The sequence below is a fragment of the Dermacentor variabilis genome, chromosome 11 (genome assembly GCF_050947875.1).
Source record: "Dermacentor variabilis isolate Ectoservices chromosome 11, ASM5094787v1, whole genome shotgun sequence".
NCBI classification, from domain to species: Eukaryota; Metazoa; Arthropoda; class Arachnida; order Ixodida; family Ixodidae; genus Dermacentor; species Dermacentor variabilis.
Window position 1 is genome coordinate 73,264,055 of NC_134578.1, and position 23,427 is coordinate 73,287,481.

Below are 23,427 nucleotides of genomic sequence, written 5' to 3' on the forward strand. Positions count from 1 at the left end.
AAGCGTGCTCAAGTAACCGCAATTTTCAATTTTTCAAACCCCACACGTCGTCTTCATGGCCGCGATAACCCGGCATCGATCATATGAGCACAGTGTGTACTGAAATAATGCCCTATAATAACTTAATCATCAGATCGATTAAGTCCTCTACCTAAGCGATGGAGGCCTCTCTCAACGATTTCCCGCCAATTCTATCCTCAATCATTCATCTAAATGTTAGCCCTAAATATGTGTAACGCTATCGCTCTATCGTATTATTTGCCGCACTAACGAAGAACTGTTTCCTCTGGCATACGTATTGTAACTCTGGCAGGCCTCTTCATAAACGTTTACAGTGTATCAGACGACGTGTCCTAAGCAACTACTTCGTCTTCATGGTGTCATGATCATCAGCTATTCGAAGTGTCTTGCTATATTTTACTCTTTTCCTCTCAACGTTTATGTATTCCGTTTCTATGGCTAGTTGCACGGTTTTTAAGTTATTATAACTTTTATTCTTATTTTTCAAATTAAATCGACATAGCCTGGTACCTGTCAAATACAACTGTTGCATCAGTTTCTTGTCTATGATATTGATAAGCTACCCTTAATTGTTAGAGAACTAATCCAACTGAAACCCACCTGATGATTACTCATTATCAGATTTAGTTACAGCAAATCCGGAGCCCCGGAGATGAGTTTTATTTTCCTTCGTGTGGTTTTACGTTCAAATGCAGAGAAAGAACGTTGTGATCAAAGGGTATAATCAGTAACAAGCGCTAACCAGCGTCCACTTACTACATTTCCGTGGTTGAGAGGAGAATGCAGCCACAAAATTTCGCAGAGGGCGTGCTGCCCTGCTCAACACTCTGCTCTCCCGTAATGACAAGGCAACTTTGGTGCACACAGGCGACATGATCTCCTGGTGTACTTAATTTGCTGCTTTATTAGGTGTGAGAATTTTCTTTATTGTTTCGTTAAGTTTGCGTTCATGTTTCCTACAATATGGAATATTTGTTTCCTGCGCGCCCATTTCTGTATTATACAAAGCTTTTTCAATAGTTACTGTGAAAAACCAATTGCCACTTCTCAAAAGTAAAGCGTGGCCATGATATTTATAATGCGCGGAAGACATATGAATAAACGAGAACAATAATTCTCACTATGAAAAATATTTTTCCCTAAACATGTTTTATTTTTTGGCGATAGCCTTGATATGTGTTTTGGCCACGCACGTACGCATTCGGGACCTGGACATGCTGATGAGTTCAATATTTTTTACAGGGTCCTGCCATCAATTTTGCTGATCACTACGCACAATGTACTTAAGGTCACATATATTTTCACATGTAAGAAAAACAAGCACGCTCTAGCGTCATGAGATGACGTTGGCATGACTTTAAAAAAACATTTTTGCAGCATTTTCTTTATTTGAAATCAATTTGATAAATAAAAACCACCTTTAAAAATGTCGCGTGCACCTATCAGGCATTCTTGATGTATATATATCTAGTGACGCGGCTCTCAACTGATTCTGTTTTTTTCTTTACTCCTATTTAAAGGTTAAGCAAGCGTTGTGCCCTTTCCGGTGGCAGTTGCCTCGACCAGGCCAGGCGAGCCACGATCGCCAGTGGTTCCTGCTATTATAAAGTTCTTCCTCCTCCTCCACCTCATGCCAGCCTACTGCTCGCTTTCTATTTCCGCTAAAGTTTATAGATGTTTTTGAAAGAAACAATAATAATAATAATTACATCAGAATTGTGCGTTTAAAATAGCACTGGTGCGCGACAGTCAGGAGCGTCAGAGTGATTGTATAGACAGTGGATTCACAGAGGAAGCGGCAAAATAAACTTCACGATGCAAGTAGCTAAGCACAAGGTTGACGAAATTCGCTTCGATGCGAAGCAGCCATTGAGCTCACGGGACATGTGCACACCCAGACGTTCGCAAGAATCATGCCCCGAAAAGGCGGTGGTCCCGGGTTCGAGTCCCGGACCAGGACGAATTTTTCTTCAACTGCGAGGCTTTTCTTTCGAGGAACCCGTATCGGTCTCTTTTGTAGCAATTGCTACGAACGAGTGGATGTCTGATTTTCCCTTCAGTAAGAATCAGCAAGGGGTGAAAATGCATTTGGTAATTGTCTAAATTGAGTAAGAGAGCGTATTATTACGTCAGGGCATTTAACGGAGGTGCAGCGAAAGTTAGATCATCGCTTGCTGTCCGTCGGTTTCAATCGCACGTTTCAGTTTTAGACTCTTACTGCAAGATGTATTACAGAAGAAACAATACTTTTTTTAGAAAGATTTCATTTTCAAGAATGCTTTATTTGCGCCACTAAGACCATGTTCTAGAAGACGCCATTGTTCAAGATGAGACATGCCTTCAATATCCTGATATTCTCGGGATGACAGAACACCTTTTTGGAAACTCCAGTAGACGGTGGCGCCTATTTCTTATGATACTGTAAAAAACGTTATTGCTCAGCCTGCAAGTGTCTTGATCGGTGCTGCACACAGCTCGGCGGGTGGCTGAATTAATAGACATTGACGTGCGTTCTCGTGGAGGAGATCTACGTGGCATTACTCAGAAACAACCTTCAAGAAAGAAAGACAACTGACTCATATTCGACAAACTCGTTGGTTCGCGGAATCTACAAACGTGGCTGCTGTCGTTTCTCCTTTCATTTTTAATTGTGAACATTTTCCATTATTTCATTTCCCGTATTCTGGATGCTTGGGCCTATCAGCATAGCATTAGAGAAAGACGTAGCTCAGTGACACAGAAGCAGAATAAGTAAACGATAAATCCAGCGCTCATCGTTGACAAATGTTTTATTTTCGAGCGCGTAGCGCAATATAGGGTAAGTGCGAGAGAAGCTTTGTTGATAGTGCTAGCGCGCGGGTGTCGTCTTTTCTATTATTCAAATTTCCTTGGCCTTGTACTAAAAGTTTCTGTAATTTATATCTAAATGGTTCTACTTTTGACACGACGACAGTAACGCTGTAATACGTGCCATTTAGGAAGCAGTTATGGTCGCCTTCCATGCCGAGAATACCTTGCTTACCGTAAGTGCAAGCACAGCATACAATCTCTGCAATGGAAATACAAACAATGTTAACATCACAATTCTTTGCTTAAAAAAATGGGCAGAGGGGGGAGGAGCGAGCTACGCTGCGTTGAGTGTTACATTTGATAAGAAAACAGACGTTGAATTGTGGCACGCTTCGGTACGGGCTAATACTCTGACGCCGGTTGACTAGATCCCCAACCTTGGACGTTGATGCCGCCTGGTCAAGCAAGCTATTCCGGCGGCGCTCCTTCCCGAGCTTGACTGTTTTATGTTTCAGGCCAAATAAATAAACCACACACCGAATGACCCTGGCGATCCGCCCAGCGTTGCCCGACTCCTAATTGAGGGTGTTTTTCCTCGGGGCCGGTCCTGAACGCCACGTGGACGCGATCGGGTCGCTATACGATGCATCGATCGCTCGACGCGGACTGGGAAATGGCCCGCGACTCAAGGCTAGTTTTCGGTAATGTCCCTCCTTGGCGCCAGTTCTGTATGCACGGAGCCCCTGTTGACATTGTGTTCGCTGCATCTAACGGCTGGCGAGGCGACTGCCTGCCGCGATGTTGGACAGCGAAACGACGCGCTTTTGTGGGTGAACCAGTCGCCAGAGACGTCGCTAACAACGTGTAATTTATGGAGGTTTGGCAGTGGAACGGTTTGCTAAAAGAGAGGACGTTTGGGGATCGGCGGTGTTTGTCGCACACTCCTTATATTGCGTGATTGCGTCGTAAAATAACGTCGGTACTTTAGTCAATTCTGTCATTGCGTATCTCCAGAATAAAGAGTTTCACTGAGTATTTGCCATGTTACTGACACCCTTAGCACGGCTTCTCGCAGGGAAATCCACTCAACACAGATAACAATACAACGGACAAAAGTCGTGCAAACTAAATAAGTGAAAAAGTATGACGCGCATCCAGAATATGTCCAACTGTGCGAGGCAAGGACAACGAATTTAAATTGGCAGCTCTCCCGTAATCGAGATTAAATGTAAGCATGAAATGACAACCGGCAACGCCAACTGATTAGAGGTGATACTAGCCACGATCTTCCTATGGGCGTGGTACACGTCAGCAACGGCACACACCGCCTCAAGCCATGCTGTGCAATGGTCCATGTGGACGCTACCACGCTAGGACAAAACCAGCTGAAGGAGGTAGGACAGGCAGCGAAAGACGCCAGGGAGACTGACCACACTGCCCAGCTAAAAACAGAGAAGCGCCTGGGGGAGGCGCGACCACACGACTCGGCAAATCTAGGTCCTTGCACCGGGATCTCGACGCAAGAGGTCACGTGTTGGGCCACCACTGAGTACTGGCTTCACGGAGCGTTCGCTTGTAAAGACAGGCCGCGTGACCTAATGTTATCTCCTAACTTTCTCCGTCCTCCATGAAGACAAAGCAGCGCTTCCGGACACGTCCGGCGCCACGCAACCCAGCAGCACAAGGAGCGCAGTAGATCCGCAGCAAATTGCATTTCGCAAAACGGAAGCGTATGGTGTCCTTTATTCGACTTTTGAACGATGCTATTGGAAAGGAAAATTAACACTTCTGCGTGCTAGAAGCTACAGCTTTAGTGATATTGTGAACAAACATTAGGAAGAACTCGGACGCAATATTTTGTGCAACTTCTTTGGGAGTAACTAGCTTATGCACTGAGGTCCGGTACAAAGAGTAGAGGAATCTCATTTTGTTTCCGCAACATGCCAGGATGTTCACTCTTGAGTGCCGGAAAATAGCTCTGGTTTTTGGCTCAACGTCACTTGAAGCTCACCGACAACGGGAGCTAAAGGCATTTCATACTGAAAAACCCGCCGCGGTGACTTAGCGGCTATGGTGTGGCGTTGCCAAACACGAGGTCGCGGGATCAAGTCCCGGCCCCGGCGTCCGCATTTCGATGGGGGCGAAATGCGAAATCGCTCGGGTCCCGTAAACTGAGGGCACGTTAAGGATCCTGTGCTAGTAAAAATTAATGCGGAGTTACCTACTACGGCGCATCTCGTATTCAAACCCTGGTCTTGGCGTGTAAAACCAAAGAATTCAATGCAATTCCGAAATGAATAAAAATAACTTTGAACGCTGCTGAATTGCTTTATTTATTTCACATCCGGTAGTGGAATCAATGCAAACCTTTCCAGCAAACTGACCATGCTGGAGTCTCACTAGTGCCAACTGGTTACAGCTCGAGTAGAACGTAAGTAAATGAAATTACGACGAACAAACTGAAAAGATTAACTGCTACTTGTTGTCCATTCCAGATGAATCTATATACACTCCTATGTTTGAGCGTATGACAGGTATTTTGTTGCATTCAACATGAAGCCTAGACTGCCATATCTAATTCCTGGGCAATTTTGTTTAGGTGCTCTTTGTAAGTTTTACCTGTAAATGAAATGCTTTGCAGAAAGTAAATACGAACGGAATTTCATTTAACACCAATTAAATTAGTAGGTCGATGCTCAATCTTTAAACGTTTGTGCTTTACTAAGATGTCACCTGATGAGCACTGGTGCAAGTACGCGAATAAATATGCAAACATAAATAATGCGCTACTGCTACTCGCATCCTAATTAGCTCACTAATCTATATGTTGTTGAAAATCTTGAGAACACGGCCACAAAATTCAAGAAAGCACTTAGTTTATTCTACAATAACCTAGCAATATGCCTGGCATAATTTTTTTCTCTTCCTGTAGGACTCAAGGACTCACCCCGGTAGGATCCACATACAGCACACTATTAAATATTTTCTAAACATCCATCTTATTATGAAATACTTTATTTCCAGACTACGTTCCTTTCAGTGCAAGCTGTTCCACATGCAGCCGATTCTGCCATGTCACAGGAAGGTTGTGGCTGCTATTTTCGGTAGCGGCCACACAGCCAAACTTAACCGTAAATGTGGGCCGCACCACCCCTGAAACGATCCCATCGCACCAGTTTTCGTCCGTCTCAATCGATGGCAATAATAATAATAATAATAATAATAATAATAATAATAATAATAATAATAATAATAATAATAATAATAATAATAATAATAATAATAATAATAATAATAATAATAATAATAATTTCATTTCATCATTACACTGATGAAGGATGCTGTAGGTAAAAGCTGCTCTCCGTAGAGTCAGCATGACAAAGGCTCACAGCTACCTTTGCACAAAGCAGTCAGTAGAGGCAATTACAACAACGTTCAACATAAAGAAAATAAAAAAAAAGAAACGCAGTTGATATCTTAGTTTCATGAACAGTGAAAGCACAGGAACAAGTATAAGGGTCACCAGAGAAGCAATGCAATTCAAACACTTAGCATACGCTATTTTCGCCAATCGAGGTGTACACTGCAGAGAATCTACACCAGCGTTCACATATTTATTAAGTACTGTAGGCATTATGTAGGATAACTTATTTTTGGAATAATTTGTTTTCGGGGTTATCCCTTTCCACATTTCTTTATATGGTGTATTAGGTGATGTCATGCGTTGCTGTAGATGTGAAAGGTCAGGTAGAAAATGTCGATTTTCTTTCACAACGAGCCTAATCGCAACAGTTAACTTATAAGTGTAGAGTTTGTCGACACGTAAAATTTCAGCCTGCTGAAAAATTCACCCGTGTGGGCATCATACAGTAAGTTCAAAATATTCTGATCAATTTATTTTGCATCAGGTATAGTTTTTGCAAGTTCGCAGAGGTTGTGGAGCACCATACAAAGAAGCAATACTGGAGGAGTGAACAAAACAGTGATTTATAAAGTAAAAGCTTTATTTTAGATGGCAGCACTGTTTTACAGCGCTACGTCATACCCACAACGCGCGATAACTTGTCCATTGTCCATATGTTCGTTCGAAAGCATATTGCTTGAAAACGTAACTCCCAGAATTTTTATGTGATTTACCAGCTTAATTTCACTATCCCAATTTATAAGTTTCAAATTATCGTTTATTGGTGCATCTTTTGTTTAATTAATACCGCCTTTCTTTTACTGGTACTTATGCTTAAATTAATGAAACAGCACCAATGTTTTAGCTTCACAAGTATCTGGTTCATTCTTTGCTGCACTGTTATACTGCCTTCAGCCGAAACAAATATCCTGACATCGTCGGCATGTAGAACGTGCCTAGTGTCGGGATAAATGCGAATTAGGACATTTATGTAGGCTATCAAAAGAACAGGCCCAAGAATGCTTCCCGGAGGTAGGCTCTTAGAAATCGACTTGAGTTCCGAGCACTTCCTGTCGATTTCGACTACCTGTTTGCGATGTTTTAGATAATTTTTATTCACCGTATTGGATCGCCACAAATTCAATAGGATTGTAATTTCTGAAACAACATAAAATGCTGAATATTGTCAAACGCTTTCGTAAAGTCTACATACATGCCAAGCACGACATGTTTGTTCTCAAACTGGGATAGAACAAACTCTTTTTGCTCCTATAATGCCATTTCATTAGATCGGTGTTTTCCGAAACCAAATTGAGTATGTGAAATTACAGTACGTTTTTCGAGGAATTGCTACAGTTAACAATGCATAACTCTTTTGTAAATCTTTCCATAAAACTGGCAGTATAAATATTGGTCGATAGTTTTTAACATAATTTCTATCACCCTTTTCGAACAAAACACGAATTTTGTTACCCCCATTCTTTCAGGATATAACCGCACTCGACAAACAAATATTAAATATATGAGTAATATCAGGGACAAGAATATCCAGCGTATCTTTTTGGCACTAATCTGCATACCATCAGCATCAAGAGAGGAACTGCTCTTCCCGCACAATGCGCGGGAATCGTGTTTGTTCCAGCAATTAAGTACTCGCGCACGTCGACAATCGTATCCGCGTACGCCTTCCGGAACTGGGGACGAGATTGTAGACAACAAATGCCGAGAAGGGAATTAGTTTAACGATGATGCAGCACTCGCAATCGGTAGCCGGATGAGGCCAAGGAAGCGGCTTGGCGTGCTTCCGCTACGCTATTATCCGATGAACTCATTCATCCAATTGGGTGCATGCAGGGAAGGCGCTTCATGCTACTTCATAGAAGCTGCAGCCACGAGCACACATGAACTAACTGCTGGTTAGGTCTAGCTGATGAGTCATAGAAGGAAATGCATACGCGGTCAAACAAAGGCACGTATCACGTTCATGGAATGTGTATGTGTTCTTCTGTTAGGATTGTTCTCAGCCCTAGAACTCCCCGTATAAATTGTTTTGACGGTGACTGACTCAGAGGCACCACGCTGTGTAGTTAGTTACGAAAGGCGCATGTGGTAGAAACAAAGTTAACCACCCAAGTACTCAGTGCAGATCGTTAACCAGTGAAGCTGAAACGTGCTGCCCCTGCGTTTACGAATGGGTTAATCCCAACGGTCCCTTAAACGACTGCTTCGTAGGCTGCCGGATCCTCGGTACGCAGCTGCTGCTTGTGATTAGCTGCACGAGCCTGTTCTTGTGCCTGGGCTGCAACATCGGCTTGGCATAGACGAGCTTGTTCGCAGTGCTGCTCGCCGCGTTGCTGATTGAAAGCTGCCTGCTCCTCAGGAGTACGTATGACGCGTGGCCTACCCACTTCGGAGCCGGAGAGAAACTGCTGCGCGCGCACTCGGCTGCGACGGAGAGCAGCAACGTCACTACTGGCGTGGCCAATGGCCCTCTCTTTTTTTTGCGTATGCGCATAGGGTTGTGCGAGAGGAGTTCTCGGCCTAGGGGCGACAGATGGACGGATGAATTTCGAGCTTCGCTGTAAAGAAAAAAAAGTAATAGTTCTCATTGAAGTGCAGTAGTAAAGCGATACAACGAAAACAAGTGCAATAGACGCGTAAGTAGACGCTATCGCACATTTGCTCTTAGCGATATTGCAAGGTTGAAAAGCCGCCTCAAAGCTCCTTTGCAAGTAGTTAATAGTATTAAGGCTTTGAGTTTGTCAAACTTCCGTTTACTTTTGGTACGAAACGCTTGAAACAAGCCGGACGGTTGAGATAAGTAATGACGTAAAGAGTGACCTGGCCAGGTGGAAACGCTTACTGTCAGTTCAAGGCAGAACCGAAAAGAAAACAGATCTTCAAGAGTCGCTATCAGCATTTGGTGACTGCGACCTGTCAATTCTCAGTGTGAAACCGCAATTTGATTTGTGAAATAACGAACGTGAGCCACTAAACTCCATCATTGCAAGACGCCTCCAAACACGACTGCACATCGTCGGGGGCTTAGGTGCTGTTACCGGTGTATGCATCTTTCTACATCAACAAAACACGCCGTTAAGCGATAACGCGTTTTTTGTTTCGAAGAAGGGGGGGGGGGAGTTGCCAGATGTGACAGGCATCCGCTTTCAGCGTATTGAAGAAATAGAACTCCCTGCGAAACACCAAAACAGCTTACGTGTCCTGTACCGATAAACTCTTATCCATCCCTACCTCGCTCACTAGCTCTGATTTCTACATTTTCTCGCATTCCCACCCCCCAGTGCCTGGTAGACAACCGGACGCTTTTGTGTTTAACATCCCTGCCTTCTTTTCAGTTTTTTCCTCCTTCCTCCGTAATGATATTTCTTTCTTCGCGCCTTTCTTGCAGGCTTTCTTCTTTGTCTTTTTCTTCTTTTTCTTTCCATTCGTTAAGCTACTTCTCCCCAAGTAGCGCAGCAAACCGAACGTGCGTCCGTTTGTCCGCCTCAAACTACGGTTAAACACAGTTAAACTAATATTTCGTACTACGACGTTATCGCATTCAGGGCCCCCAGGACATAAGCAGCGCGGCAATGCTGCCCCGTCTGTATCACTTTCAATAAACAGCAGGTAATACATTCCATTCACGTGCATACAGCAACGTATGTCCCCTTAAGGTACAATGACGGCGTTCTTATTTCTCCCCTTCGTAGATAAAAGCGAGCATAGTGAAACTTGCTCGGCCAGAGTTCTGCCACGGCCGGATTTAATGAAGAAAAAAATCACGCTTCTACTGCCGTATTGCGTACTCCAAGGCTTCGCATTGTTAAGCATGTTTGATCGACAGAAAATGTGCTGAAACTGACCATTTGCGCTACCACACACGTCAGTCGTTTTTCTACACAATACCTTTATAACATTTCTTGCAGGCAGGTGCACGGAAGAGGAAAATATGATGTATGTCGTCTGGCTTCAACAAGTCGAGCGAATAATATGCAGCCGAGGCAGATTTTTTTTTACTTGAATAAAAACTATAAGAAGGCAATAAAAAAGCTAGCACGTGTTAGAACAGGTGTTTCAGATACTGACAGGCAGTGGTAGCCACCCATCTCTGTGACGTCGCAGGTCTGCCTGAAGTCTGCCTGAATCTAGCAAAGAGGAGGTGTAATCTTATGGCAAAGCGCGTAATTATGCCCTTATTATCACTTATGCGCAGTAGTCTTCGCCGTGCCAGGTTGCGTTTTCAGCATGCGGAGTGAAATCTTCTTTCACATAGAGCGCGACTATGTGCAACTATGTGTTCCGCATGTGCACTCTAATACATGTGTACTGGGGTGAGTAAAAGAGGAACTAGGGCGGCATGGCGAAATTTTATTTCTTGGCTGATAAAAATGATATTAATACTCGATGAGTTCGAGAAAAGTCAGCGCCGGTGTTCTTTTTATTTAGTGTGTGCATGTGCGTGTGCGTGTGTGTGTGTGTGTGTGTGTGTGTGTGTGTGTGTGTGTGTGTGTGTGTGTGTGTGTGTGTGTGTGTGTGTGTGTGTGTGTGCGTGCGTGCGTGCGTGCGTGCGCCTGCGTGAGTCTAATGCCAAGAAAACATTACAAGGACGGGGTTAGAATAAGAAAAGCAGTCATTAAAGCATAAGCGCAACTTCTTATAAATGAAATGCAGATTGCGGGCCACAGCAAGAAAAGTACACCAAAGATTCATGACAAAAAACATAAAATTGCAACTGCACAATAACTTCAAGAGTGTTAGAAAATATCCTTGGATCAAGCATTCACAACTCCACTGCGATCACGAATAGAATCTGTAAAAAAAGGGCATATTAGCAACACGTAGCACTACGTATCATTTTTGATCTGCTCAATTTGACGCTTCCGAACTCTGATCAAGGCACCGGGAACACAAAAGCCCATAGTCGCCTTTTTTATATGCTGGAGGAAATTTTCAATTGTAGGTAAATAGGCAAACGAAGTCCGAAGTAACTATTGACGATACAAATTATTTTTACTGGGAGAAGGTCGTATTGATTTTCTTTGAAATGAATGTATGTTCTCTAGAGCGAGACATAACCGTAAACAAGTTATTTCATTTTCCCTCATGCTGGATCGTGGTATGCTTTTATAGCATTAAGAGAGTCGGACTTTCAGGGAAGTGTGTGACGGTTAAGGGAATAGTCAACGAATTGTAAACGGTGATGGGGCTTTGTTGAAATGCGTCCCACTCTGCGTATTAACGGCATCCTGACGGATGTCTTTCAAGCGTTCTACCGTAGTCTTTTTGTTTTTCACGAACATCTCTAACATATTCGCAAATGAAGACCTTCTCTGCGTCCGTCGCCCTAAAACTGGTGCGGTAGTTCCTCGATACACGCTTATTATTTAACCTCTACTGCATGGCGAAACTTTTTTCTAGTGATGGCCAATTACCCTTTTCTCGCGAAAGCATATGCCTGGATTAGCCTGCGAATTTCCACCCCTCACGACCTCTCACGCTTGCTAGTCCTCGACTGCATCTTCCTTCTCTTTGCAGTCATTCTTTTACTGCAGTGGAGCCCAGGTTATTTGACCTCTGGATCGAACAAGCTGCCCTAGTACACTGCCAGTTATTTTATGCATCGGCTACAAGCGTTTGCTCTTTGCTCGAAACGTACCGAGAACAGCAATCCTGTAACCTTTAAAGCGCGACAGCGTGGGCGACCAGCGCTCAAACATCGCGTTCCAACAGCAACACCTTAACACTCATCCAAAGCAGCGGTGGATACTGTTTACAATAGCCAGTGCTACAAGTTTGCGTCTGTAAATTCGCAGCTTAACTTGAAGCACCTATGTCCAGCTCGTGGCCTAACTGGATTGTGGTGTGTCAGAACGTAAAAATGCATGCGCTCTCAGCATTGCTCATGGCCATGGGCAGCATACAGCTTCCTACCAAAATTAATAGAGGGAATGTTGGCGCTGGGATCGTTCGTCTAGCATGGGAATGATGGTTAGCACGCAGATTTGTCTGATGTGCGTGCTCATAGCTTCAGACGGTCTTGTGGCTATATTTACCGGGCTTCATCTGTGTTTATTAGCCTAAATTTTGAAGCACTGATATTTTTTTCACGAACAAGGCGAGAAGGCACAGTGCACACATATAAAGAATGGGAAATTTCGCTTATTTAACGCAACAACTTGTTGAAAAGATTAGCTGCGTAAGGACGAACTTTGAAGAAATCTGCGAACTATCAGACCCGTGCTGCCTGACTGCTACGCTCGCCACTCCCGCAGACAACAACACCGGTGTTCCCACCAATAAAAAGTGTTTCTTCAGAAAGCATTGATCGCCAGAGATTGCTTGGATGCATCGGAGCTAAAGCAAATGTTCATACAAGCATGCGTCTTTTATCATTCAAAATGTCCCGCAATGTCCGTGTCCTTTCTTTACCGGATGGCCGCAGCGCATTTTAGAAGGCGTCCTGGCCAGTCCTGGTTCCCTCTGCTATCTGAGCAAGAGTCACACATTCTAATAATAATAATACTTGGGGTTTTACGTGCCAAATCCACTTTCTGATTATGAGGCACGCCGTAGTGGAGGACTCCGGAAATTTTGACCACCTGGGGTTCTTTAACGTGCACCTAAATCTAAGCACACGGGTGTTTTCGCATTTCGCCCCCATCGAAATGCGGCCGCCGTGGCCGGGATTCGATCCCGCGACCTCGTGCTCAGCAGCCCAACACCATAGCCACTGAGCAACCACGGCGGGTAGTCACACATTCTGACGAATACTTCAGAACTTTCCTCGCATGCCCCGCGATTTTCTGCGCTCTTCGTCGCCAAGATGTCCGCGCTGTTGCGTCATATGTGGAGCAGCACTTGGCACTCGCTGGCGTACTTGCTCGCGGATACGGGCAGTCATACTCAATTTTGCAGCTGTCCCGTGAGCTTTGGAATTTCAGCTGTTTCTAACGATTTCTAAATGCTGCCGTTACAAACTACGAGCAAAATGTGTTTTCTTACACACTTTACCCTTCCCCTTTCATTTGAGCTTGATAACGTATTAGCGTACGATAACTCTGAGCTCGGCGATATCTATACCAGGTTTGCGGCGAGCTTGAAGAGGGTAGAGAAATGTCACTATCTTATAAATGTTCAAGAAGCCCTGATGCATGCGCGTCAGCAGATGTCATGTACAACGTCAAAACCGCACTGGAATCTGTACGCAAGAGACTGTTAAACGTCTCTTAAACAGTGAAGGTTAGAAGCGCTTGCTACTGATCCCTTCAAAACTTTTGACATTTGCGTTGCACTGAATCGATTTTTTTTCATAAAACGATGACTTTATAACTTGTAGCGTAGCAGGCGTTAGCTTGTTCCAGTCGGGATGTCAGCACCGAAAGCGCCAAGAAACATGAAGACTCGACGTGACAAAATTGATGCTGTCAGCTGTAGGAGCTAAAGATTAAATTGCACACACAGACTTTAATGAGACGGGAAACCGAAGAGCCTGACTGTTTCTAGTTAGAACCGTATGAAGTCAACAGGCTATAAACGTAGAAAATTGTGAGGCAAATAATTGAGGTTTTAATTGAAGTGTTCAAATAATAAGGAAAAAGATGCATGTGGACGAAAAGAACAACTTGCTGTCAATGGGAGCCGAGCCAACATTTTCCACATTATCAATGTAAACATTTTTAATAGATATCCTGTTGCGTATCTGTCGTGATTTTGTTGCTCACTGCAGACCTTTATGATCATATGTAATTTAATTTCATCTATGACTTTTAATATGGACGTGCGATGCTCCAAGTAGTTGAATTAGATATGCGGCAATTCGCCCTTTCGTTACGTGTATTGGATCTCGCCCTTGGAATGTTAACGAGCTGCACTCTCTTACATACATTTACATAAACACTTGCACGCACATTAAAAAACCTAGTTACTACCAGAACAGAGTTATAACCATGCAAGTTTCACGAAATGGTAAAAACACACAGAAATTCAGAATGCCGAAATTTTTCTTGGCGTAAAAAGTTGCTGTGTCCCTGCACTGGGGAATATGATTTACGTGCTTTTATTTTTTTCAGTGTGTAAACTTTGTTTAGCCTTCTTTTTATTTTAGAAACGTTCATCTGAATTAGCGAAGAACAAGGCAGCGTGAACTTGATTAACAAGCCCCCGTACATATAGCACATGATTGTCAAAAAGAAACCAACAATTCCTGCATTTCGGAGGCACAACAACGCCGGATCAGAAGAGTCAAGTGCCAAGATGCTACTCTACTTTTTTTTCTTCCTGACATAAAGAGAACGTCCACCTTTCCAGCGAAAAATTATTTAATCGCAATGAAGTAGTGCATGAAAATTGGCTTCATGAACGGGACCATCTTTTCTGAAAGAAATTCTGCCACCCATCTTTTCTAAATATACAGAATAAGAATATTGTCAAACATTACACTGTACGTATACTAAGGCAGTGTTACAGTTATTGGTTTATGTTTTAAAGCGTAATCGGAGTTTTGTATCAGAATAAATTGCACGACAGTGCTGACAACTTAAATGTACATCCAAGTATTCGCACAGAAGGCTAAATTACGCCTGTAAAAACTACCATGTCTTTGAGCAGTGATAAAAATTTCGCGATAAAAGTTTGAATCTTATGCACAAAATCCTCCGAGAACAATTTTTTTTCTTTCTATTAGCAGAAAAAAAACGCGAAATCATAGCGTGTAACGAGCGGACAACCCGTCTCTGAGCTGCGTGCAATAAGCGAAATAGTACTCACGTGCCGATGTCACGGAAGTTGAAGAAGCGACTTCCTTCCTTCTGGTTCGTCCACCGGTGCTTCAGCAGAAGTCACAGCATTTCTTGCACCGGGGCTGCTGAGCCAGGGAAGCAGAGCGCGAACTTCCGTGCAGAAAAGAAGGACTACGTGCAAGGGTCCCAGTACAGCGCTCGAACGATTCACGCAACACGTGAACGATTCACGCAAGGGTTGCCAACGGCACGGCCTGACTTTTGGCAACTCCTCGCAATACGAACACCGCCGCCTGGTAAGATCGAATGCAGTCAACGCAGGCTTCCCAAGAGCGAGTTCAATGTTCACAAACCCCTAAACGTCTAGGGTATCGCTCGCCAAACCAACAGAGTTGACGCAATAGTGGTGGGGATGATCTTCAACAAGTGTTAAGTGTGCAACCAGCCACATTTCCGACGGGCCGTAGGAAGTATCACTACTGCGAAGTATTGCGCTCTTCTGCTAACAAATTCACCAAAAGATGGGTTCCGTCTTTCAAACAACAAGTTGACACGTGACAATGTGTCCAGTTATAGGTTCTTTTCAGAGTTAACCTGTTGGAACTTTATCAAATTGACAGTCACCTAAGACAGCGTTGGAACAATCCCGCGACTTGTTTTTCCTCAGTTGTGATTTTGCAACGCTGGACGTTCAAAAGAGCAGAACAATGCAGGACGTGCGTTCTCACAGAATGTTGTAAATATTTGTCACCGTTTGTTCGGACCCAAATCCTTTCTTCTGTCCACAAAGAAGCTTGAGTGAGAGAGTGTCAACTGACCGTCATTCACTAAACGCGGGCTTCGTGAACACAGTAGTTGAAGAGCAGTAAAGTATAGCCTGCAGAAGATAAACCTTCGGGGTAGCCACCTGAACAAGAATTGCAAAAGGACAGAGTCAGAAGCTGAGTACAGTTGCGGCTGCTGACGTACTTTACAGCAGCCGAAAGCGGGAGATCCAGACAGCCAACTGCTGAGAAGAGCAGCACAGGATGAAGAGCAGCACAGGATGTCCAAGCGGACTCAACTTTCAATGTCACGAAACCGGGAAGCGAGCGGCAGAGCGCGTCGGGCGGGCGGGTCGATGAACCGCGCCCAAACAACACGTTCGAACGATGCGGCGGGCGCCGAACGACTGAACACCGGGCCCGGCTAAGCGCTGGCTTGAGCCAGCGGCGCGCGATACTGAGATACTCGCGCCGTGCGCGCCGACCTTGTCGTAAGCGCCGCCACGCAGACCACCCGGACAACCCGAACGCGCACGCGCACTCACAGGAGCTCTCCTTTCTTGCGTGCTTTCGCGCACTTCTTTTTTGTTTGCGTTCTCCCGCCGCGACACATGGCTTTCTTTTTCCTCCTCGCGTTGCGGAACCGTCTGGCGCGGATTCCTCCGCGAGCGCAACAGATGGCGGTTTCGATCCCAGCGCTCCTAAGCGCTCCAAGTAAGCAGCGCCGCCGAAGCTATTCGAGCAGAGGCGCTGGCGCTGAGGTGGCGATAATTCAAACCGCGTACGGTCCATGCGCACCTGTTGCCGTGGGCGCCGAGCTGCTGCTCGATACGGATTTCCTTTCGAAGGTGCACACTTGCGTTTACTCGTGCTCGCTTGGATGCTCTTCTTCAGCGGCCGCTCTTAAGCCTCTTTGGAAGCTACCAACGGCGTGTGTCGCGGGTTACGCCCGTCTGTTTACCATGACATTGTTGCCTTGAGTTTGTTTGCTTGAAAGCGTCATTAGCGCCTGTTTTTTTTTTTTCAAGGGATGCCTCAACTTCGGACTTTTGACCATCCTTGGAAAGGGGACGGGAAGTGGTTTGTCACAGTGACTGGCCCATATAGGTGGTAGGAAAGAGAAAGCTAGCAAGGAAAGACACGAAAGTCAGCCAGACGATCGTCGGGTTACCTGTCCTCCTTTGAGCGTAAGGGAAAGGGGGAATAGAAAGAGGAAAGTAAAGAGCAAGTGAGCCCGTGAGAGGATGTAGTGGAAGTACAAATGATCATTTCTACTGCTTTACTTCCGGGATTACAGCCGTGCGTGAATAGCTTTCTGTGCCAGCTACAGATGGGGCCATTCCTTCTCGGATGCGGTCACGAGTGCTTTTCTTGGCGCATTGTAACGCGGACAGTCACAAAAATTGGACAATCACCCCTTCACAGAAGAAAACGTCCTAGGGCACTGGTCCAGACGGGCTTCGGCACTGAAGGCCTTAAGGGCCTGTGAAGTGTTTAAGGACATGCGAATTGCGCGACAGTCTTTGAATGATGTCGAGCGTAGCATGGCGTTACTGTGTGAATTTGTCTGTTTCTTTTTTTCCTTCTTCTTTCTCATTTTATTCCCTTTACCCCTTTCCCCAGCACAGGGTAGACACCCGGTACTTACACTTACTAACCTCTCTGTCCTCTCTCTTCTCGGATGTTCTGGTGCCCGGATGTATCCGAGTATCTTTCACACAGAAAGTAGTCTTGAGACAAATCGGTGTAAAGTTGCAAGATAGCGATATAGAAGGGACGCCTATATGCTGTTTCCTTGATGGCGATAAGGACTAGGATCACAGCACGTAACCCTAAGACGACACCCACCAGTGTTCCTCCCTGGGTCATACATGTATGGGAGGAGAGGCTACTGTGTCACCATGGGATTTTGAGGAACCTTAGCCAATAACTTTAGGTCTGAGCTCAGTTCTCAGCTGGAATTATCGATAACACCCTCCTCTCTTGCTGTTCGAAAATGACGCGTTAACCTAACTTATCTTGGGCAGTCCCTAGTGTCACGAATGGTTCACAAAAGAAAGCTAGATATCCTCATAAGCAGGCCTTCCGAGTTTGTGTTAGGATCACGTCGCTTTATAAGAGGTGCCCGATCGTTCGCATCAGCCTTAGCCAATGAGAGCAGACGTCTCCTGAAGTGTTTATTGACTCACCGAAGTTCCCTGAGACTTCATTCTCGCTCTAACATGATGAATAAGTCTGCCTCTACGTAATAGCCTTTTCGCAGTTACTGCACCGTGACACCGTGCTCGGCTATAATGCTCTTCGAGCAAGTTTTCCCGCTTTTCGCAGTGCCGAACAACTTGGTCCGCTTTTTCGTCGGAAAAGACGTCGGCATGCCCGGAAATGCATCATGTAACCGCACAAAAACAAGGGACAAAGAAGGAACACACAAGACAGGCGCGGATTTGTCCCTCTTCTTTGTCCCTTGTTTTTGTGCGGTTACATGATGCATTCCAATATTGACCACCAACTAGCCCGCCTATCCCTGTTAAAAATGCCCGCAAAGCTATTTTTAACCACCAAAGGTTTAGGTTGGGGCTTGATCGCCGGCCCGAATGTAAGAGTTTTTGTTGGAGTGGCACGCATCGTGACGAGGTCTTGCGAATCCTTGTGTATATTATAGGTCGGCGAGTAGATTGTCGCAACGCGTGTTTTTCTGCTCACAGGGATCGCTCATTTCAAATATCTTAGCGGCAATATCGGGTTTTTGGACGCAATGAGGGCCGTAATTGTTAACAAATATGGCAATCCCTGAATCTCGGAAGTCGCGAAGAAAGTACATGTCTGTTTGTACCAACCAAGGATTGGGTCAGAGGCCCACAACGTATGAAAATTTGCGTAGCCAGTAATGTTTTCATCGTGCGAACGGCCGTTATCTTAGTCGTGCATAGCCATCACCATCATCGTCATGGTACAGCTGTGTCGTTTGCACTGGCGTCGTTACGTGTGTCCTCGCAATCGCGTATCGCAGTGCCGCTGCAGTTGTTATAGTTGGCCTGGTTATTTATTTTTATTAGCGTCGGTATGTTCTACGGCATAAACTCAATAAAAAGTTATTGTTCTCTTTCCTAGATGAAGTCCAGAAGCGGTCTCTGCAAAGGTCCGTGCGAGCGGCACGTTAGGTCAGGTGGCCGAACTTGGTGCTAGCCAAGGCCGCACAGGTGGCTGGTGCGGGAATCGCGAAGGCCGAGACAGGTCTTCAAGAGGTGACCCAGCGTTGCCTCTGCGGCTTGGACAGTGCAGAAGGGGCAGGCCAGTGGGAGAGGCTGTACAGGGACGTCCAAGCGGCTCGGATGGCAGTAGTCAAGGCGGCGCCCACGCGAATTCTTATGAGCTCAACCTCCTCTAGGCGAGTTAAGCTGCCGGGAAGGTCCAATCCACGCGAAGGAATGAGTGCGCGCGTGGAGCGCCGAAGAGATTCTTTGCGCAGGACCAAGCTGCTCTTTAATGTCGGACTAAATAGAAGAAGCGGGTTTTGGACTTCCGCTGGATGGCAGACGGCATCTGCGTCCAGTAGGGCAGGTGCAAACCGACGTGTCTATAGTACCCGGAGAGGAAAGATGCAGAAGTCGATAAGGCCGAGCATGTCTGATGCTACAGCTAGGGAATCGGTCACTTTTTCGTAGCTCTCGAACAGTCTGCATGGAGCCTGTTTAGATAAAACAATCTATTCGGGGTCAAGCACTGTAACATAGATATCATGGTTGACAAACCGTCCCGTATAGCTGTCACCTCCCCAAATACAGATGGGAACGGCGCCTTTGTATATAGCAGCATGTCTGTTGCTCGTGAGGTAGCATGAAACATACGAGGCTGATGTGCAAAACGCAGCTCTCGATAGCTACGTCTGCATATATCTCTGATGAGTCACCAGTGGCGGTGAAGGCGGGCTCCGGTAGTACCTGGAAGTTGGACTGTCGCAGGCAAATGAGAAGTCGGTTGTCGCTCGCCAGTGTCTGAAGCCACGGCGGAATTTATGACAATGGTGCGACAGGCTGTGACAGTGTTATATTGACGTAGTGGGCTATACCCGCCGCAGGAGCTACAGCTTTAATTTTTTGGCGGTGAGTGGGATGACTGTGGTTAACGCCTGCAACGGACCAGCCGGTGTAACTGCCATCAACGTGTTCATTTCCTTGCGGAATAAGTCGCAGTCGCTAACGTTGCATCGATGGTGAAGGCGGCGGTGGCTGACCGTGTTCAAACCGAGTATCAGGAGCTCGTGATCACTACCCCAACCATCCGGATAGCGATCCCAGGGAGCGCGCGTACCCAGCCAATAGGAGAGGTCTGGCGAGTATGGTGGGGCACTGGAATGATCCCAATGGCAAGTAGAAGTGTCAGAGGTATTCAGAAGGACAAGCTGTGCGTCTGTAAGCGCGCCTAACACAATGCTGCCTCTCGCACTCGTAGAAGGTCCACCCCACGAGTGATGAGGCGCATTGAAGTCTAAGCTGACCAGGACTGGGTACCCAGGGTGAGTGACAAAGATGAGCTAGACACGCTAGCCACAATCAAGTAGCCCTGCCACTGCACGGATGCACATAACATGAAACCACAGTCACGTCCGTGCGCGACAGACGTACCAGCAGCGCCACCACTTCTTGCTACTCGTAACACCAAGACAGCAGCGAGACTTGCGTCTTAGGATAAATCGCTACATATAGAGCAGCCTTGCATGAGTGCCCAACACTGTGTTCTCATGTCGACGAAGGATGGTTGGGCAAGCGTTCGTAGTAAATCGGGAGACTAGCAGAAGCAAGTTCGTCTCTTGTAGGGGCAGGCACCAAGCGGTGAGTTTTCTTATGACATGCGACGGCGAAGCTCTCCTACTTTATTGGCAAGTCCTGGACACTTCCACTGAAGGAGAAAATAGTGCCGCGTTGCTTTCCAAGGAACAGGCACTGCATTGTGGAAGATAGACCAGCAGCACCTTTGATAGCTGTTGCAGTTGCCACGCCACAAAGTAGATAAGCTCAGCCGGGGCAGATTGGACTGTGTCGGTACACAGGCGGAGTATGATCCAGGTACAGAGTGCGACACGTATGTTTCATGTGTCGTATTTTGTCCGGCGGATCGAGCGAGGTGAGACTTCGTTGGGTGAGGCGCGTGACTTCCTTATGGAGTCGAGTTATCTGCTGATCCTTCTTTGCCAGATAATCTGCTGCCATATCAGTCACGACAAAATCTTTTAAGCGCACAACTACACGAAGACGGTGAAAGAAGAAAGGAAATACGCGAGCGCTAGCAGCAATTTCTTGTCAATAAATTAGTCAAATATGTCTCACACTAAGCACGTATTTGACGCGCTTGACAATGTCGCTGTACCCTACCCGGAACCATCGTAGTGAGCGGTGTCAGGATATCTTAATGTTCGTGTTTCTTCTTCGCGGGGAGTAGGACTGTAATGCGAACCTATTCTTTGTTGGAGTGACACTGTCCCTTCCATCCACTCGCGGTTCTTGCGGCTGTTGTGGGCTTTGGTAGCCTTCAGTTTGGACAGTCTTTGGACGATATATCACGATAATCCGTTTGGTAGAGTCTGCATTTGTATGTGGGTAAGTCGAGTGACTCAGTAGAAGTGTCTGCGAGAGGTGGGCGCGAGGCTCGCATATCACCGCGACGAAAACACTGATAGCAGTGTACCACCGTTGCTGAACACATGGAACTGCCGAATGTATCCATAGTACGTAATATGGCTTGCTGGAGTCAGTGCACCTTGAAGAGTGACCCGGCACGTGTGTCCATCACCATGTAACGAGCTGTCACCACCTTGTGTATAGAATAGTGCAAAGCATCAATAAGGTTCTCCTACGACTCCCCCATGTCAATACCAGAAACCACATACCGACGCAAGTCCGAACGAGAAGTCAACTACATTTGCACTGTGACAGTATTAGTTGTGAGTGGAAGATCTTGCAGGTGAGTGAGGTGGTCTACATCCACTAGCTAACGCACCCACACGGATTTGCTGTTGCGAGGATGGTAAGTTGAGGAGCCTTGAAACGCAGTGGTTTTGAAGCAAGCGTCAAAGGCTGACGTAGAAGGCGATTTGATAGTACTTACACGTGGAAGCATTTGCGCTGTTTCACCACTAATCTTTGCTTAGACTCGGAGCCAGGCGATACAGAAGCTGCTGAGCAGGAGCATTCCAGCTTGGTGGTCTGTGTTTCCAAAGCAAAATAGCCAGATTCATTCATTTGTCAATTGGCCGTGCGCTTCGTACGTCCGAAGGAACGTGCGAAGCACACGTTCCTCATCGGCTCCGCTATAAGCACCGGTACTATTACATGTTAAGCATGCGGACGCGTGGCCGCCGCCGAATGCAACCGGCGAGCCAATGGGGCTGTCTTGGCGAGCGTCCCTTGTCCAACTCTGAAGCGAGCGGCGCCAGCGGGGGCCAGTCCAGGTTGTTTATGATGTCCAGGACACGAGAGCCGAGGGGTGACCCCGTGGCTTCGTCCAAGGCTAGACGCCTTGGACGCTTATAAACCGTTTACTGCCAATCTGGCGGAAATATATTTACAATCATTCTTTTCTTCCCACAACTGGCCAACGTTGCCTTTGTCACATTTCTTGCTGTCTCGCGACATTTACCTCCGGCGGAAAAAGCGCCAACGCGAGGCCTAACGCAGCTATTCGTCTTAGTTGAGCAATATGTATGGGTGGAGGGTATCGCGCAGGGCATGGCTGAGGTAGTACGTCTGAGGTAGTAGAAGATGTGGTAGGATTGAGCGGAGCTATTTAATAAGCAACGTCTGTTACTTGTCGCAGGACTCGATAAGGGCCAGAGTATCTCGGAAGTAGTTTTTCAGGAAGGCCAACGCGCCTAGACGGAGACTAGAGAACGACATGGTCACCCGCGCTGAAGTGGGCGTCCCGATTGTGGGTACAACTTCTGCCACGCAGAGAGCGAAAGACGGGCAATGTGACAAATTTTTTCTGCTGCAGCGATGGTGGCTGAATCGTATTCAGTAAGCCGTTTGGCAGGGGGTAAGAAGGAATGTACCAAAAGGGAGCGTTGGTTCTCGTCCATACAGAAGGTAGAAGGGAAAGTAGCCGGCGGGCTCATGGCGTGAGAAGTTATGCACAAAGGTAACAAAACGCAGCGCAGTGTCCCAGTCGTGATGATCAGATGAAACATGCATATAGAGAATATCATTGCTTGCGTGATTAAGGGATTCAGTAAGACCGTTCGTTTGAGGGTGGTACGCGGTCGTATGCTTGTGAGCGGTGGCAAAAAAAAAACGAAGTCTTAGATGACTTTGTATAAGAAGTAGCAACCCGGTCAATGAGGAGCTGACGAAGAGCTCTGGGAAGTAAAATGGCGACTTACATCAAGAAGTCGGCGACGTCTGTAGCGCAATTAATCGTGAGAGTTCTTTTGATGCGGTAGCGGGTTGCGGCAACGGGATGTGGCATAATATGTAGCAACAGCAATCCATTTATTTCCGCGGTGGAGAGAGAGAAGGGGCCGAGAAGGTCGAGAGCGACAAGGAAGGATGCCTCGGCAGGTATGTGAATAGGCTGGAGGTGCCCACCTGGAGGAAGAGCTAGCCTTTCCTAGCATTGGCATGACTCACAGGCAGCGACATAACAATGAACAGAACGGTAGAGAGCATGCCAGGAAAAGCGGCGCTGTATACCGTCTGCGTCCTGGAAACACCAA

At 46.2% G+C, this 23,427-nt stretch overlaps 1 protein-coding gene across 1 annotated transcript in view; it reads right to left on the reverse strand.

The window, feature by feature from the left end:
• The window catches only part of LOC142563560 (synaptotagmin-9-like), a 110,048-nt gene extending 93,812 nt beyond the window's left edge, over window positions 1–16,236 (reverse strand). Inside the window, exon 1 of the mRNA XM_075674143.1 lies at window positions 14,984–16,236. The gene's annotated coding sequence lies outside the window, so the exon portion shown is untranslated. The remainder of the gene's footprint in view (window positions 1–14,983) is intronic.
• Between the last annotated feature and the right edge of the window lie 7,191 nt (window positions 16,237–23,427).